Source organism: Octodon degus, unplaced genomic scaffold, assembly GCF_000260255.1.
Source record: "Octodon degus isolate 3935 unplaced genomic scaffold, OctDeg1.0 scaffold00295, whole genome shotgun sequence".
Lineage (NCBI taxonomy): Eukaryota > Metazoa > Chordata > Mammalia > Rodentia > Octodontidae > Octodon > Octodon degus.
Genome location: NW_004524871.1, coordinates 757,950 through 762,703, shown reverse-complemented (window position 1 = coordinate 762,703; position 4,754 = coordinate 757,950). Strand labels below are relative to the sequence as shown.

The window sequence follows — 4,754 nt, the reverse complement described above, 5'->3', positions numbered from 1 at the left end:
AATCACTTTCTTGTCCTCAAACTTTTTTTTTTAGCTTTGAAATTTGTCAATTTTGTGCCCTACAAGTGGAAATGCATGAACACTTTTATCTAATATGTACACCTGTAGGATTTTCTGTATGGGATTACTGAGGCAAGAAAGAAAATTAGATGCTGTCTGACCAGGGACCGAAGGAAGTCTCAGGAAGTTACAATTACTTAACAATCAAGAGTTTCAGGACTGGGCATGGTGGCACGTGCCTATAATCCTAGCACTTGGGAGGCTGAAAATAGGAAGATCACTCTGAGTCCAATTTGCGTAGTGAGACCCTGTAGACCCTGCACTAAATTAAAAAAAAAAAAGGCTTTTAAACTGCATTTTTCCAAAAAAAAAAAAAAAAATCAACTGAAATTTTCTTTATAGTCTTTAAATCAATCAAGCGCACTACTATGGGCTGAAACAAGAAGAAAAAACGTGATGGTGACAACCGGCAGCCCCGGCTCGTCCTCAGCTTTGATGAAGAGAAGCAGCGGGAGTACTTGACTGGCTTCCATAAGCGAAAGGTGGAGCAGAAGAAGGCAGCCATTGAGGAGATTAAGCAGCGGCTGAAGGAGGAGCAGAAGAAGCTCCGGGAGGAGCACCACCAGGAATACTTGAAGATGCTGGCAGAGAGAGAGGAGGCGCTGGAGGAAGCAGATGAGCTGGACCGGCTGGTGACAGCCAAGACTGAATCAGTACAGTACGACCACCCCAACCACACCGTCACTGTGACCACCATCAGTGACCTGGACCTCTCGGGGGCCCGACTGCTTGGATTGCCACAGCCTGAGCAAGGGGCTGAGGACCAGTCCAAGGAGGAGGCAGCGTCCATGGAGAAGCCAGCCAAAGCCTTACCCAGGAAGTCCAAAGACCCCCTACTGTCTCAACGGATCTCCAACCTCATGGCATCCCTGCATGCACACAGCCACAAAAAAGTGAAGAGGAAACGTCCCCGGCGGGTCCAGGACTCCACCAAGAAGCCCCCAAGTGCCACCCGCACCAGCAAGACCCAGCGACGCCGACTAACGGGCCAGACGCACCACGGTGGGGAGTGAGCTTCAAGGTCCATGGCTGTCATAGCGCAGCTGTCCCTGTAACCCAGCTTACACGAGGTGGTGACCCCATGGCCTGGGGCTGGGAAGCCAGGACATCTCTTGGTCCTAGACTGTTGCCCTCCATGCCCAGGGCCACCAGAAGAACCTGTGAAGTCAGCTTGGTTTCTCCCCTCATGAACCCCACCAGCAACACATCGCGTGTGCACTTGTGTGGTTTGTGCATCCTTCCTTGGACACCACATCCCATGGGGAAGCTCTGGGTAGTGGAGGTGTCAGGGCTGAAGATCCATCCTTCGTGTCTTCTTGAGAGGGGCCAGTGAGGTTATGTGGGAACCCAGAGTGTACCTGCTGCAGTGGAGAGCCCACAAGGCCTCGGCCTGGCCCTTCTGTCCCTGCCACCTCCCTGACTGCTCAGTGTCAGGAAGATAACAGGATTGGCTGAGCTGAGGCCCTGGATAGCACCCACCTCTGCAGCACTGGCACCCCTGGCCACACCCCTTCTTGAACCTCCAGTGTTACTTAGGGACATGGGGCTGTCTGTTAATAAATCTCATCCACCCCTCCTGTGAGAAAAAAAAAAAAATCAAGCAAGCATGTATCTTGCCAGCTACTTCATCCTGCTTCACTGATTTCTTGTTAATCTACCAGATCTGAACTTACGCTACCTAAGTGTTTTACAAAGGTTCTGGTAATCCAGGCCAAAGTTGCAGTAAATAAAGCCAACAAAACTGTAATAAATACCAAGAAGTGCACTGCACATTAGGGTTTTAGGACACATTATGACTGGGACATGGTCAAGCATTCTAGAGCAAAGGACAAGTTGTGGCACCTTGCGCCCCACTCACAAACATGCCTGGTATTTGGTGGTCATCTTTGCATTTTGGAGGTATCATGTACATGCTTGGAAATTGTTTCAGCCCATTTATCAAATGGCTTCCAACCTCCAGCGGAGCCCATAGCTGCACAGGTGTTTACACTGGACCCGAGCTCTGGTGCCAGCGGGACCGCACAACTCGGAAGACCCTCCTGTGCCCGCCGTGTGTGTGCTAAATAAAGGTGCTGTTTGGAGCCTTTGACCAAACGGACAGGGGAGTCACGGTGCAGACCCCAGGTTCTAGGCAAGAGGGTGACCTGGCATCAGATGTGAGCTCCTAGGTGCTCCTTAGTCCCCGGGAGACTGAGCATCTGACTGTGGGACCCAGGTCATCCTCCAGACATAACTGCTCACCAGGAGCAGAAGATACTCAGGTCTGCCAGATCATGGAGTCGGGAGCTGCACCTGTCACAGAACCCTAAAGGATGCTCATAATCAGGCCGCGAGGTCAGAAGGAAGGTTGGGCTCCCCATGCAAAGCTTGTGCTCATCTCTTGTTAGCTCTGGGGGGAGCTCCCTGCCACTGCCTGCTGGAGGAGAAAACTCTGGCTTGTCTTGCAATGTGTTGGCAGAAATGTGTGCAACTGTCCAGGCCCTTGGTGCAAGGACTGGGTGCAAGGAGAGCTGGCTTGTGCATGGCTTGCTCCAGAGCTCGCTTGAAGCACTCATGATGATAATGGCTCTGGTGGCCAGAATTGAGCCTGCAAATATGTCCACAGGGACTTCTGTTCATCAGACTTCCCTGGATACCACTGCTGAAAAGAAAGACCACCACCAAGCACTTGAGGTGGCACCATTGCTGGGGACACTAGTCAGCCACTCTCAGCAGCTTTATGAGGGTCCTGTGCTCAATGGCTGCTTTGTCAAGAGGGGTCTGTACAGCATCCCTTTAGACACAAGGACCTCTTTTCTGGTGAAGGAGGGTTTGAAATGATCATGGACTGTGGCATCTTCCTCCCTTATGCCTCAGCATCTAGAAACGGTTAGATTCCCAGCATGAGAGGCTGTGGTGATCAAGACTCCTGGACAGTGCCAGCTTGGAGCTGATGCTGTGGGACAGAAGCCTGTCCTTAAGAAATGGTGGGTGCTCCAGCATGGTGGTGCATGCCTACAATTCCAGGGCTGGGGAGGCTGAAAACAGGAGGACTGCTATGAGTCCGAGCTGTGTAGCGAGACCCTGTAACAAATACATAAATTTAAAAAAAGATGGTGGGTGGAATGGACACTACCTAGTACTTGCCACCTAGCCCCAGTAGCTGGTGAACCAGGGTGAAGAACCACTGGCATTCCTGGTGACCCCTCAGGAAGTGTGCATCCTGCTCACATGGGGATCTGCAGGGTGGATGTGTGGGCACTTAGAATAGGAAACACTTCCCTCGGGGCCAGCACAGTGGCTCCTCTGGCCTCAGGTCCATGGCAATCCCCTGTCACCCTGAATTCCTTGTTGTGGAGCCTCAGGGAGAAGCAGTGCTGTTCCAGGAGAGTGCTGGCCTCACGGCCAGGAGATGCTGCACAGCAGCACACGGGGCAGAGCAATGTGAGGCCCGCGATCCTGCAGCACCTTGTGCTGCTGCTGTGGGGTACCAGTGAGGGTGAAAGAACAACTTCAGCTTAATAAGAGCAAGGCCATGGTGTTCCCTGACCCAAGAGTATGATTTACATTGCTGAAAACAGGAGGATCACTACGAGTGATCTTCTGTAAGAGAGGGATTACCCAGGGCCTTTGCACAGAGCTATACTCTTAGCCCTCTTTGTATTTGCCTCAGTTACTCTTCTCTCATTGCTGGGACACTCAAAATTCGGGAAAGAAAGGTTTATTTAGCTCACAGTTAATGAAGGTTCCAGTCCATATTCAGCTGGTTCCAAGGCAGAGCGGCACATGGCAAAGAGCAATGGTAGTAACAAAGAGCAGAGGGCAAGGGAGGAGTAGCAGCAGCTCAGGCAACTAGCTAGCCTCTCTCCCCTCCTTACATTATAATGCAGAGGCTCTGCCCCAGGGCACTCACACCCATAATCCCAGCAATGGGTCAAGAATCCATCACAAACTGCAGAAGCCTCCCCATGACTGCATGAGGCTTTGGGGGGACAACTAGAGACAAACCATAACAATAGTTTTTCATTTTGAGACAGGGTCTTGCTGTGTTGCCCAGGCTGGCCTCAAACTTGGATTCTCTTGCTTGAGATTTCAAAACCCCAGCTCCAGTTCTCCTGCTGGTGGCTTAGAGTCCCTTTCCACGTGCAGCAGGTGTTGTCTTTCCTCCTGAGGTCCTCTCCCCTGAGACGTGATCTAAGCTGCTTCCATCTCACTGGCACTACTTTATTCCTTAGAAAGTTGAAAATGGTCCAATAGTAGCCTTTGTTCTCTTGCCGGCAGCTGCATGTGGATTCGTCTCATCCCTCTTCTCATTTTTGGTATTTATTTTTATGTATTTAGCACAGGGTCTACAAGGTCTCACCACACATTTTTGGTATTTAATTTTTATATTAAAATGTACACTGGGCCCCATTTACTGTCTGTTGCATGTGTTCCACGGTGTTAGGACACATTCCACACTGTGGTGCAGCCATCATCCCACACAAAGGCCCCAGACAAGAAAGTTATAACAGCTAATACATAGTTCTTCAAGTGAAACAGGTGTGCTGGGTTCTAATAGAATTGAGACCGAGACTGAGACTGAGACCAGAACAGGTTGGAATTCAGTGAGCCTCTGTTAGCCGGGCCGGCAGCTAGCCAGCCGCACTCCACGCGGGAGGCACTAGCCAGCTGCGCACAGCAGAGCTGGGCTCAAGCCTTTATAGCACGCCTTG

General features: G+C 51.1%; 1 pseudogene; it reads left to right on the top strand.

The window, feature by feature from the left end:
* Positions 1-428: 428 nt before the first annotated feature.
* LOC101579690 lies at positions 429-1,073 on the top strand (annotated as a pseudogene).
* The last annotated feature ends 3,681 nt before the right edge of the window (positions 1,074-4,754 follow it).